Source organism: Eleutherodactylus coqui, chromosome 7, assembly GCF_035609145.1.
Source record: "Eleutherodactylus coqui strain aEleCoq1 chromosome 7, aEleCoq1.hap1, whole genome shotgun sequence".
NCBI lineage: Eukaryota > Metazoa > Chordata > Amphibia > Anura > Eleutherodactylidae > Eleutherodactylus > Eleutherodactylus coqui.
Genome location: NC_089843.1, coordinates 137,149,441 through 137,164,587, shown reverse-complemented (window position 1 = coordinate 137,164,587; position 15,147 = coordinate 137,149,441).

Here is a 15,147-nt window from a genome sequence, read left to right as displayed (position 1 = left end):
AACCTTTTTTTACTAGTTTTTTTCTTACACTTACTAGTTTTTTTCTTCACTTACTGCTTACTGCATAGATAACAGAATAACTTTATTGCTAATGTCATTTCACATTCAGGGGTACCTACATTTTTGTGATTAAATAAATGTATAAATGAATACATATATAAGGTTTATTTATTATGAATGATTTATTTTAAAAAATATGTGTATTTAATTTTTTTTCTGTTGGTTCTTGCTATTTTATTTAATTGTAAACTTTATTATCAATATCCTTTTCTAGTCCCATTAGGGATTTTTTGCAATTTAAAAACTGTTAAGACATATCTTTGGTATGCCCTAGGTAAATTTGTGGACCTCTTTTAGGCCCCTGGTTATCAATCTGAGACAATCAGCCTTGATAATTGAAATGCTGGGGCTTGCAGTGACATAAAGGGATCTCCCTCTCTTTGTCAATGCCATGATTTGAAGAAAGGGTTAAACAGCTGATATCAGATTTTTTTTTCCGAATCCAGGCCTATAGAGCTGGAGACTGACTATCAATTGTAGCTGTCTGCCAGTGGCTGATCATGTGAGCCCAGCTTTTTTTCCCATATGATCACCATTATACATGTGTACATCAGGAATAGCAATATAATTAAAGAGAGCATGGCAAATCTCATGACTGCTTCCCAAAATATAAAACTCCTTTCAACAATTTAGGAGTACTTTTAATAAATGTAAACCAATAATATGGTGAATACATCGAGCAGTACAGTCATATAAGAGCGGCTAATTATTAGAGATGAGCGAACACGTTCGGCCCCGCCCCTTTTTCGCCCGAACACCGAACTTTGCGAACACTTCAGTGTTCGGGCGAAAAAGTTCGGGGGCCGCCGTGGCAGCGCGGGGGGGGGGGGGGTGCGGCGGGGAGTGGGGGGGAGAGGGAGAGAGAGAGGGCTCCCCCCTGTTCCCCGCTACTGCCGCCCGCGCCGCCGCGCATCTCCCCGCCCCCCGGCGGCACCCGGACCTTTACGCGCGAACACTGCAGTGTTCGGCAAAGCCGGTGTCCGGGTGCGGATGTGTCCGTAACGGACATGTTCGCTCATCTCTACTAATTATGCATTGGCAGCTAAGAGGTTCCATCTTTCTTTTTTGCAAGGCAGACCACTTTACTCCTGATGTACACTAGCAACTCTCAAAGACACGATATTCAAATGTTAAAGTGATGAGTTAAAAGGCGTCATGTTTTATAGCAAACCCAACATTTTACTTTTGCTGACTTTTGTCCAAATATTGTAAATGTCACTCTATTCATGTTCAGTCAACAGCACATTTTACAACATCAATATTCATTTTTGAGTCCAGCATGAAAACAAGAATGACATTTTGCTTTCCACTTTAATACGTGACATTACTTTGCCATAATGTACCATATAATCCCATTGTTGCCATGGTACAAGGCATAATAATATAGCTAATCTTTACTGTCAGTAACCTGCTAGTTCACGTAACAAAAGAAATGAGGCATAGTGCTTGCTTAGCAGGGATTTTATACAGGTGTAGAAATTCTCATAATTGTACAGTGCAAAAATAGCACAAAAAGATGTGAAATGGAAGTGACCTTCTGGGCATTATCTGAGTAGAGCATTGTGTAAGTAAGAAAGATTGCTAATATAATGGATGCCTGCATTTAATTATTCCATGAAGGTCAGTATGTGCATTTAGATGATCTTTTTGTTACTCTAAGGTACCCATGGCTTTTTAGCGTTACCAGGGATCGCCATGGAGAAGGTTTCTGTCATTTATATTCAATGATTTCAGAACACTTCTACAGTAAGTGACCTAGGTCATCGCATTCTAACTTTTTAGAAGTTTTGTTGTATTACAGTGTCTATAAAATGGGAAGCAGATGGAATAGCACATTGTTTTTCTGTCTTGGGTCAATGAAATAGTTTGCCAATTATTTTTTTCTCTTAGTTTTTTTTTTTCTCTTCTCTTGGTAGTGGCTTACTTTTTCGAAAAGAAATGCTATTTTCAGCCCAAGACACAATCTCTACTATTGTATAAAAGTCTCTCGGCAATAAATAGTTGTTAAGTATAAGAAGAGGTGGAAGGCAAAATGGTACTTTAATTTTAACACAGCTACTTTGTGCTGATATGAAAGTGCAGAAGCTAACATAAGAGAAGAAAGCCCATGAACCCTGTCTTCACAAAACAGAAATATTTTGAACTTTAATGACTATAACAATACAAACACACATAATTGCTGTGTTTAAAGATGTTGCTTAAAAATATGGCACATTTTATATTAGCCGTATTAATCTTATATGATCAGAAATGTCCCACTGGAATGGTAAAGACCTTGACAGCTTGTATTCTTTTTATCTTCAACTGCTATTTTTCTGCAACTGCATTTAATTGCCTTTGACATTTACCATCTTTGTTGTCAGACACTTCTAAGAAATGTTGCATTTCCCTTTGCATGCGAACAAAAATGCCAAGAAATGAATTTGTTAGACCTATGTTGCTTTGGGAACCAAAATTGTATGATGAAACACATTAGTACCAACTCTATGTTGTTTCATAAAACAGTGGGGCAATTGGGCTAGTTAAATTATATTCCATTAAAATGGCTTAAATAAGAAAACATCAAAGTAAAATGTGCTATATTGTACATATCTTTATTATAATTGAATAACATAGAATATGACAGATGTTGTGTAGCCTTAAGGAAAATCAGACATCTACATCCACCAGTAGAATATACTACCCACAATCAGTAATGCCGCTTTGAAGTGGAAATGAAACCATATACATTAACAATCAATTTGAAGAATAGTTTGGACATTGAAAGTTATTTTCTGTATCTTTATATATCCATAGCATAGCTTATGTCAATACAATTTTAAATACAGTACTTACATATAAAGTAGCCAGAACATGGTGCGGGTGCTCCCTTCTCTTTCCTGTAATAAGGGGAATGGACAGCAGGTCATACAACTAAGGCACTACAAACAGTAGCACAATAGTCATAAAATGCGTATGTAATGTGTACAATGATAAGCACCCTGAAGAGCCCAAATAAAAGATATAAAAGGCTATAAATGATGCAGACTAGGAGGCATCTGCAATGATGTCAAACAATAAACAACATAATGATTTTGTCTCGACCTTAAAAGGGTTACCGCAATGAATTCATGTATTAACTATCCACATGATTAATTGCTAAGACTTGACCATTGGGAGTCCGTTGGGTGGCCATGTGTGACCATGGCTCCATTCACTGTCTATAGACAGTTACGTTCAATTATCAGGCAGCCCCCAAAAGTGAATGTAGCCATGGTCATGGATGCGCACTGCTACTCCATTCACCGAGGGATCCATGGGTTGCACCCCTAGTGAGTGATCATTTCTAATCTATGCTATGGATAGATGAAAAATTATTTTGGTGGGATAACTGCTTACAATTACTATGCTTTTTACAATACAGATTGGATTAAAAGAAAGCCCATTTTTAGTTTTTAATGGCCCTTCTGTATCCTTTGAGTTAAAAGTAAATTGGAAATCTAGCTTTACGAATTCTAAATAGTAATGAGTTATTACTCAGATCACACCTTGTAAACCATTCCTTGCTATACTGATAAAACTCACAGTGCTCACTATGGTAGCAGACACATAGTAGCCAATTTCAAGATGAAGAATTGTAGTTCCTATGATGCATGCCTAAAATATAACACTTTCTTGTTCCAGATTTCCACTGTTCTGTCTTCACCATCAGCAATCAGACAATTCCATGCAAGCAGCCAATCAATAATTTTGAAATAAAAGTTTCCTAAATGTCTTGTTTGTCCTTTTTTGAACAGTTTTTGAGATGTCTTGCTTATGAGATGAGGAGCACTGAGCTCAAACTACATGTATTTTCTCCAGGAAAATATCTACATAATATGGCACTCAATGGAAATATTTTTGCTGCACAAATTTTTGTTTTCTGTCAGACTGCAAATGAACATCTTCATGACTGCATTAAACACATATGGAAGTGCAGTACAACTCTGTAGACTATTAAAGATGTTGTTTATGGCTCCTTACAGCTTGGAGGTTGAACAGAGCCCTAGGCTTTACATAAATACATCTTAGGCCGCCTGCAGACGGGCGGGTCGGATCCGGCTGCGAGGATTCCCGACCTGAGCGCCTGCAGAGAGCAGCGCGTAATCACCCGCGCCCGCGGCTCTGGCTATTTGATGTGCCAGCTTGCCGGGCAGCCGGCGCATGCGCAGACTGGAGCCGGCTTCTGGGCAGAGACGTTTCTGTGCGGGCCTCTGCAAGCTCCACAGAGAAATGGAACATGCTGAGGTTTGTTTGCCGCACGAGATTTTGTGTGGACAAACCACAGCCGTCTGCCTAGGATTGCGTTTGCTAACGCAATCCTATGGCAGCTTCCAAGGGCGGAAATTCAGTGGGAAATCCCGACGCGGAATTTCCGACCATCTGCAGGCGGCCTTAGTCTCATGTGGTGCAGTTTGTTATCAAAACAACTTTGCCCTCATTTGTATATATTATGTACTGTTACATGATATGATGCACACTCTCACTCATTGATCATCCCCATAGCACCTATAGGGTGGGCCATGAAAATGTACCATGGCACCACATTCTTAAGAAATCAGTCTAAAAGAAAATCTGTCTTTGTTGCCCTTAGCAGCCAATCACAGCCCAACTTTCATTTCTTATACTGCTGAGGTAAAACAAAAGCTGTGCTGTGATTTGTTGATTGGAAAACAAAGCTTTCCTTTGTAAATAGCTTTCATAAGAGTGTGCTGCCAGGCTAATTTTCTGTGCTCCACCCTGTACAGTAAACTTTATTGGAATGTTATTCACTGGGAAATAGTTTAATTAGATTTGTTAAGAATAAAATAAAAGCCTTTGGAGCCTTTAAAAAAATTATTCCTGTATCTACAAAAGTGAGCCAGTGGGGTAACATGCAAAGGGACCACCACATTGGTTTGCCATGATTATATTGTTTATTTGAAATAGCTGACATCTTTGTATTATAGCTATTATTTCTAATGCCACTGAAAAATTTTCTTGAGCATGGAGGGGAACTTAAAGAAAGTGAGCCCTGTTCACCTATGAGCCGGGAAATGCACTAAATCCAATAATTCAGATTCAAATAACCCCTGAGCTGCATTTAAAGCGTCTCATCCAGTTAAACAGTAGACCGTTCTATACTGATGATGAGCAAGAACCCCAAAACAGATGGGTTGTTCCTCCCTTTAGAAAAGTTTCAGGTTTGGCTGTATTAGCTACTTTGCATACTTTTTTTCATGGAGCAATGCCTGAAAATAAGTCTCCATACACTAACTGGGTCTATTCAATGAGAAAGAGTACCTATCCTACAAGCTACCCTAACAGAGCTAACATATTCCACACCAACAAGCAGACAATTCTTCAGGCATGCAAGAACGTTCTGTAAAGGGTAGTCTTTTCTGAAGAAAGGGGGCCAATGCATTTTCATTTAACCTGATGGGATAAACATACTATATCCATTTACCATGTATACTCGAGTATAAGCCTAGTTTTTCAGCACATATTTTTGTGCTGAAAAAGCCCCCCTCGGCTTATACTCGGGTCAGGGAAGGGTTAAAAAAAACAAAAAAACTTTAGACTCACCTCCCAGCCGGCGTCTGTGTTCCTGGCGGTGGCGCGGCAAGCTGCTTGAATTCCTGTGTTCCCGGCGGCGATGCGGCAAGTTGCTTGAATTCTCCCCGCTGTCATTCCCCAGCGTCCTCTCTGCTTGGCTCTGTCATCCACTGCCGTCAACGCTGTGATTGGATCGAGCACCAGCCAATCACAGCCGGCAATCAATCATTCACAGCCAATCAATGAATGACATTCACTGATTGGCTGTGAATGATCGATGCCCGGCTGTGATTGGCAGGCGCTTGATCCAATCACAGCACTCACTTACACAGCACTGATGGTGGGGGATTTGAAAGTCGAGCAGGGAGATGACAGTGGGGAGAATTCAAACAGCTTGCCACACAGACACAGACGCCGGCTGGGAGGTGAGTATGGAGGTTTTTTTTTTTACCCAGTATATACTCAAGTATAGCTCGGCTTATACTCGAGTCAATAAGTTTTCCCAGTTTTTTGTGGCAAAACTTGTTGACTCGGCTTATACTCAGGTTGGCTAATACTCGAGTATATACAGTGCTTGAACTTGTTAACTTAAAAAATATTTATCCAAAAGTAATTTACAGAAATATATTGATTGATTGATTTTGAATAGAGATAAGTGAAAGTACTCGGTAAAGGCGATTTCGCAATCGAGCATCGCGATTTTCGAGTACTTCACTACTCGGGTAAAAAGTACTCGGGTGCACTGTGGGGCGGGGGGTTGCAGAGGGGAGTGGGGGGTAGCAGCGGGGAACAGGGGGGAGCCCTCTCTCTCTCCCTCTCCCCCCCACTCCCCGCTGCAACCCTCCGCTCACCCACAGCGCCCCCGAGTACTTTTCACCCGAGTAGTGAAGTACTCGAAAATCGCGGTGCTCGATTGCGAAATCGCCCTTACCGAGTGAGTTCGCTCATCTCTAATTTTGAACTTTAATTTTTGTAAAAGGGTTTGTAGGAACTTCAGTTTAACAATAAAATATTTATTTTATGAGTGACAAACATTAAAAGTCAACAATAAAATGTTTGTGCCAGTAGGAGATTTAGCATCATTGCTAGTGTAATAAGAAATATGTTTGGCCTTTACTAATCCATAGGGTGTAAGAAAAGCTATTTCATAAAACTAATCTGTCCCTATTACCATTTCAGCTTCTAGAAAGGTCTGTATAGATGTGTTTCAAAAGGAATTTAAAGCAGTCATGTATGGATTGTGGGGAAGGTTCAGTGGCAATAAAAAAATTCCAATCTTAAAGCTATGGATCAAAATACGGTAGGGAGTATTTTAAGAGAATCTGTGGTGAAGTAGGAATGTATATGTTCTTAAACATATCATGAAACAAGCAGGGTGAAGGCATATTAAAAATAACAGCTTGACCACCTTAACCCTTTCATGACCAAGGGTCATTAATTGATGCTACTGTGTCCAGCTCACAGTTCTGGTATCCCAACCTTCAAAAAATCAAACCTTTTTTTTATTTTTATGGGCTTGTTCTTGTCGGGACAGATTATATTTTTCAACAGTACCACATAATATATCATACAATGTATTGAAAAACATTTTAAAATTTCTAAGCGTGGCGAAATGAGAAAAGAGCCAATTACATCATATAAGGAGGTATTTAGCGTTTTAGGTACTACTATTACTACTTAAAATGAACTAAATACCTTTACAAAATTGCTTTCTGTCGTTATGTTTTGACCCCATAATTTTTTTATTTTCCCATTGATACAGTTATATTAGGGCTCATTTTTTGCAGAGTGGCCTGTAAATCTAATTAACTGCTGTAAACAGGGTGGGAAAAAAGCGCAATGCTCGGATTGCATTTTTTTCTGACGGTGTTCACCGTGCAATATTTTAATAAATTGGACCATTCTGGATGAAGCAAAAAATGCTGCATTTATGAAATTATTTTTTGATGTTCCAATTGAAAAAGTCTCTTAAACTTTTAATATTTTTGCATTAATTAAGAAGTCCTTATTTTACTTATTTTCACTTTGTTTTTGATCCCATGGGGGACTGGAAATTATGATTGTTCGATTGCTTATGCAGTATAAGGCCTTAGTCAGACGGGCGTTTTTTCGCGCGATTTGCGCATCGCATGTCGTATGCGCATGCGCAAATCGCGTGACCGGCGGCAAAAATTCGCGGGAAAAATCTGCACCTAGCCGCGTTAATCGTCGCAGCAAAACGCCCGTCTGACCGGAGAAAAATTGCCGTGCGCATCAAAATGCGCATGAAACTTAGACTGACCGGCGAAAAAAATGATTTTGGTGCGCACATAAAACGCCGAACGCAGATAGGCGCGATTTGCGAATCGTCGTGTCCTTTAATTTATCGCATATCCGCATAAAAAGCGGACATGTGACCGATACCATAGCGAACCATTGGTTCTATATATGCGCGAATCGCATGCGCATGCGCAAATCGCGCGAAAAAACGCCCGTCTGACTAAGGCCTCATGCAGTACTATGGTATTGCATTAAACTCTTTTTCAACAGGCTTCCTATTAAAGACACAGGCACCATTTAAAAGAAAACAATCATGGCAGCCCTGGGGGCATCCAGAAGTTCATTTTCAGCTTTTGCAATCATTACCAGCTCTCCACAGATATATTTATGACAATTGAGCGTCTTAAAATATATAAATTAAACTTAAAAGCACATAGTTGAAATATACTTCAATCTTTGAGTTATTTCACTCATGTTAATAAGACATTCTTAGTGACATTTGTTTATGAGCTGAGGATTCCAGTTAGATGCAATGTTATAACATGCAGAGTCAATGCTTGATTTTTAAATTGTCTTAAGTTCTCTTTGTTTATATATTTTATCTTTCTAACTATTTTCATCAATGTTTTCAAACATTTGTGTCTCTACCAAATCTACCATTTGTGTTCTCAGATTAGTGCTTTTCCTCAAAACGCCAAGTTCAGAAGACAGCATTTTAGTCAATATTTTGCTACAGTATGTCTCAGCCAGCAGCAAGAGCGGGTCCAAAACACAGAATAGATGCAAATCTCTCCATCATAGTTTAGCTTTGTGTGGGTTCAACTCCTGGCTAATGTGCGATAACTGAAATAGTAGCTTATAAAAAGACAGACAGTACTGAATCAAATGTCTTCATTTATAAATTGGGAATTTCATTATACAAAGAGACACTACAAATGTAGATGGAAACTAGACATGAGCAAGCACCCAAATGCTCCAGTCCGCGTTATTCGAGTCGAGCTTTTCGTAAAATTCGAGAGCTCTACTCGAGTAACAAACCCCATTGGCTACAATGGGAGACTCGAGCATTTTTGTATGTGGGACGCTGGGTCCTGAGGCTTTTTTTTTTTTTTTCTTTGTTCATGTGTCTCTCTCTCTCTTGTTCTCCCCCCTGCCTGCCAGACAAAAAATTTGCCATTGACGCACGCTGTGGCGGGGAGGGGCCAAAACAGGCACGTCATAGCGGGGAGGAGCCAAAAACTGGGGCGGGGTCGAACACGGCTTGATGCTCGTTCGAGTAAAGAGCACCATCGAGTACGCTAATACTCGAACGAGCATCAAGCTCAGCAGAGTACGTTCGCTCAACTCTAATGGAAACCTAAAAAATCATGCAATCCTGCATTTTTGTATTCACAGCCAATAGATATTATTTTGAATCAGGCAGAAAAGGCCTTTAATAAAAAGAAAATAGAATAATGTGACTTTTCAGCCTAAACAAGCATATTTACCAACATATTACATACATATTACAGATGACATTGCATCAGCATGTCTTCAGTATTTCAGCTGTATTTCCCTTTGTTTTTGGTTTTATTGGTTTAATTTTCTGCAGATCCATTTTTTCCAATAGAAAATAATACCAATGAATGCACACACGCAGGCGAATACATAGCATATAAGATACTGATGCAATACAGATGCATCTGCATTTTTACAAATATCCTGAGGCTATACAATTTTTCATAAAAAATTGACAAAAGCAGCACATGCTGCATATTTTAAACATAGCCGTGAAAAAAAGTACAAATGTGAACAGCTCTATAGATTTCCATTAGCTCTATAATATGTTTTGAAAAGGGTTAAATATTAGAGGTGAGCGAGACCCAAAATGCTCGGGTGCTCGTTACTCGAGACGAACTTTTCACGATGCTCGAGGGTTCGTTTCGAGTAACGAACCCCATTGAAGTCAATGGGCGACCCGAGCATTTTTGTATATCGCCGATGCTCCGCTAAGGTTTCCATTTGTGAAAATCTGGGCAATTCAAGAAAGTGATGGGAACGACACAGCAATGGATAGGGCAGGCGAGGGGCTACATGTTGGGCTGTATCTCAAGTTCCCAGGTCCCACTATTAAGCCACAATAGCGGCAAGAGTGGGTCCCCCCCTCCCAACAATTTTTACTTCTGAAAAACCCTCATTAGCAAGGCATACCTTAGCTAAGCACCACACTACATCCAACAAAGCACAATCGCTGCCTGCATGACACTCCGCTGCCACTTCTCCTGGGTTACATGCTGCCCAACCCACTCCCCCCCCCCCCGCACGACCCAGTGTCCACAGCGCACACCAAAGTGTCCCTGCGCAGCCTTCAGCGGCACTCATGCCACACGCTGGCCTCAAAGCCACGCCACCCTCATGTCTATTTATAAGTGCGTCTGCCATGAGGAGGAACCGGAGGCACACACTGCAGAGGGTTGGCACGGCTAGGCAGCGACCCTCTTTAAAAGGGGCGGGGCGATAGCCCACAATGCTGTACAGAAGCAATGAGAAATCCAATCCTGTGCCACCTCCATCAGGAGATGCACACTTGGGCATAGCAATGGGGAACCCAAGTGCCACACACTATTCATTCTGTCAAGGTGTCTGCATGCCCCAGTCAGACCGGGGTTTTTTATAAATAGTCACAGGCAGGTACAACTCCGCAATGGGAATTCCGTGTGCACCCACAGCATGGGTGGCTCCCTGGAACCCACCTGTGGTACATAAATATATCCCATTGCATTGCCCATCACAGCTGAGGTAACGTCAGGTTTAATGCAGGTGGGCTTCGGCCCACACTGCATGCCCCAGTCAGACTGGGGTTCTTTATAAGTAGACATATGCAGTTACAACTCCGTGTGGACCGACAGCATGGGTGGGTCCCAGGAAGCCACTGGCGGTACATAAATATATCCCATTGCATTGCCTATCACAGCTGAGGTAACGTCCGATTAAATGCAGGTGGGCTTCGGCCCACACTGCATGCCCCAGTCTGACCGGGGTTTTTAATACATAGACACTGGCAGGTACAACTCCCTAATGTGAAGTCCCTGTGGACCCACGGCATGGGTGGCTCCCTGGAACCCACCGGCGGTACATAAATATATCCCATTGCATTCCCCATCACAGCTGAGGTAACATCAGGTTTAATGCAGGTGGGCTTCGGCCCACACTGCATGCCCCAGTCAGACTGGGGTTCTTTATAAGTAGACACATCCAGTTACAACTCCGTGTGGACCGACAGCATGGGTGGGTCCCAGGAAGCCACTGGCGGTACATAAATATATCCCATTGCGTTGCCCATCACAGCTGAGGTAACGTCCGATTAAATTCAGCTGGGCTTCGGCCCACACTGCATGCCCCAGTGTGACCGGGGTTTTTTTTTTAAACAATCTCTTTTATTTGTTTTTTCCGATATAGAAAATACATTTTACATTTGTATTACAAACAATATTGATTGTTCCAAGTTAGAAATCAGCAAGAATTCAATAAGAATTGGCCACGCAGGGCCTTGCATAGCAAAATTATGAAGCTTCATAACACAAAGAACATGCATATTGATATTAGTGCTTAGCAGGGTAGCAGGTTGTTTGTAAACTTGGAATGGGTGAATGGTTATGAACTTAAGTTGTAACGTTAACTTTTAAAGCATTACAGAAACTACGAGATGATCAGTTATGTGTTGAAAATTGAGAATTGTGTCGATGAGCCAAGGTGAGTTTCAGTGATGGTAAGGGTTAAAGTGAGAAGTAAAGTGAAAGGTCAGATCTTATTGAGGCGCGGTGAAATAATGGGTCCAGGGGTTCCAGACTGAAAGGAAACTCTCTCTGCTTGCTGTTTCCCATGCTATTAGTTCTTCGAATCTGTAGATCTGGGAGACTTTGTCTCTCCAGAGGTCCAGAGTGGGGGTTGCTTTTTCCCTCCAAAGGAGTGGGATGATAAGTTTAGCTGCCGCCAAGAGTATTGTCGGGAGGTGCTTTTTCGATGGCGTGAACTGTGGGGTGGGCTTCCATAAGAGGACCTCTTCTGGGGTGAAAGTGTATGACGTTTTGCATATTTTATTTATTTGTTTGGTGATTTCCACCCAGAAGGGTTTTATCGCGGGGCATTGCCACCAAATATGTAGAATAGAGCCCCTGCCGGTGTCACACCTCCAACAGCTATTATTTGGCGAGAGGTTTACTCTGTATAGATAGTCAGGTGTTTTGTACCATCTGGTTAGGATTTTAAACGAGTTTTCCTGAATCCGGACGCATCTGGAGAATCCATGTGAGTTGCTGAGGATTTTCTGGGTCTCTTTCTTGTTTAGGGAAATTTTTAGCTCGTTTTCCCATTCTCTAATATACCAGGGTTTTTCTGGGGCTTGGTTGAGGAGTAGGTTCTTATACAAGAGGGACATGTTTTTCTTTGGAAGTGGTATAAAGGATAGATAAGTCTCATACCAGAGTGGGTCTCTTGTTCTATTGCCAAAAATGTTTTGAAATCTTTTGATAGAGTTGTAAAGGTCTAGGTTCTCTATGAAACTGACTGGCTTGTCTGGAATTAATTTTTGGATTTGAGATGGATTAGTAAAACGACAATTTTTTAATATCTCGGTTATAGTTGTTGAGCTGAGGTGTGTCCAGGCTCCGATCACCTCTTTCGGTTTGTTTGCTAGTATTGCCGGAATTAGGGAGGCTGGAGTCATTGGGGCTATTTTTGCTAGGGGATCTTTATCGTGTCGTAAGGAGCGGACTACTTTAATAGTACCTCTCGTGGTTGGGCTTAGATTTGAGATAGTATTCGTGAGAGGGCCAGGTGACCAAAGATAGTATTGGTCTTTGGGCTGCAAAGCGTCTTTTTCGAGCTTTGTGTCTGGTGGGTTTTTATCTAGGTTAGCTAATGAAAGCCATCTGGCTAAGTGAATGGCCTTATAATAGAGTAGGACGTTGGGTAGGTTAAATCCTCCTTGTGCTCTTTTCTGACTTAGGTAAGTAAGAGCTAGGCGGGGTTTGCGTTTATTCCAGATGAAATGACTAAAAGCTTGGTTTAGTTTGGTAAAGAAACTCACTGGTATTTCTATTGGTACTGTCTGTAGAGTGTAGAGAATATAGGGCAGGATGTAAGTGGAGATTAAGTTTTTCCTGCCTATCCATGAGAGGTGTGGAACTTTTAATTGCTGGAGTTGAGTGTGTACTTTCTTAAGAAGGGGGACATAATTGGCTTTAAAAAGAAAGGCAGGATTTGGGGTCAATATGATACCCAGATGTTTTAGACCTGAGGAGGGCCAAATAATGGGGTGTTGTTTTTTGAGTGAATTTATTGTGGTGTTTGGGGCTGTGATGTTTAGGGCTTCAGATTTACTATAGTTTACTTTAAAATTTGAGATTTTCCCAAAAAGTTCAAAGATTTCCAGACTTTTAGGGAGCGCTTTTTTGGGGTTGGACATTAGTATCAGAAGATCGTCTGCGAATGCAGCTGTCGTGTGGGTGTTGTTCCCTACTTTTAGTCCTCTAATGTCTGGGCTTTGTCTGATCTTCTGTAGAAGAGTTTCCATGACTAATATAAAGAGGGTTGGTGACAGTGGGCAACCCTGCCTAGTACCATTATTAATAGGGAAGGAATTTGATAAAGAACCATTTACCCGAATTCTGGCTGAGGGTTTAGAGTATAAAGATAGTATCGCCTTTATGAGTTGTGCTGGGAAGCCAAATTTAGTCAATGTGTGGGTCATGAAAGTCCAGCTCACTCGATCAAACGCTTTTTCAGCGTCTGTACTAAGAAGGGTGAGCGGGATTCCGTTAGATTTGGCGTAGTGGATGGCGTTGATGATGCGAGTTGTATTAAACTTACCTTCCCGGCCTGGGACAAAACCCGTTTGGTCTGGATGGATGAGCTTGGGGATTACTGGTGCTATGCGTTGAGCCACGAGCTTTGCCCACCATTTGAGGTCATTATTTAATAGTGAGATAGGGCGATAGTTACTACAAATTTCTGGATCTTTGCCCTCTTTTGGAATCAAAGTGATAAAGGCTTCGAGAGTTTGTTTGGGCAGCGTCGCACCTTGGAGAAGCGCGTTACACAGGTTCGTGAAATGTGGTAATAGCGTTCTCGCGAATTTTTTATAGTAGAGCGTTGGGAGCCCGTCCGGGCCGGGGCTTTTCCCGGTAGGGATGGAAGAAAGTGTGTCAAATACCTCCGATTGGGTGAATGGGCGTATCAACTGGGCTCTCTCTTCTTCTTTTAACATGGGGAGGTCAAGTGTAGTGACTGGGGTTTTTAATACATAGACACTTGCAGGTGCAACTCCCTAATGTGAAGTCCCTGTGGACCCACGGCATGGGTGGCTCCCTGGAACCCACCGGCGGTACATAAATATATCCCATTGCATTGCCCATCACAGCTGAGGTAACGTCAGGTTTAATGCAGGTGGGCTTCGGCGCACACAGCATGCCCCAGTCAGACTGGGGTTCTTTATAAGTAGACACATGCAGTTACAACTCCGTGTGGACCAACAGCATAGGTGGGTCCCAGGAAGCCACCGGCGGTACATAAATATGTCCCATTGCAGTGCCCTGGACAGCAAAGCTAACGTCAGATTAAATGCAGGTGGGCTTCGGCCCACACTGCATGCCCCAGTCAGACTGGGGTTTTTTATAAGTAGACACAGGCAGGTACAACTCTCTAATGTGAAGTCCGTGTGGACCAACAGCATGGGTAGGTCCCAGGAAGCCACCGGCGGTACATAAATATATCCCATTGCAGTGCCCTGGACAGCAAAGCTAACGTCAGATTAAATGCAGGTGGGCTTCGGCGGTACATAAATGTATCCCATTGCAGTGCCCTGCTCAGCAGAGCTAACGTCACATACAATACAGGTGTGCTTCGGCCCACAGTGCATGCCCCAGTCAGAGTGGTAATATGTACCTTAACAGTAACCGCGTTGGTGGGAATGTGGTGGCGACTGCGGACCTAGTAGCGCGGTTTTATTTAGTTGGTTTTCGGAATGTGGCCAGGATTAAGTGGGCCGTGGCGGGGGGATGGTGGGGGGGGCTCTCTTGTTGTGTCGGTAAAGGTGAAATTTTTGGACTGCCACCAGACGGACCTATGCAAAGGTATTTGCCAAGAATGTTTTCATTGTTGGAGGAGGAGGGGGATGTTTTTGAGGCACTACGTGTCCTCTCCACGTGTCCATGGTTATATGCACCTTAACAGTAACCGCGTTGGTGGGAAATGGCCTTGCCACCATCATGTCTTTGGGAAGCCTCCATTTCCACA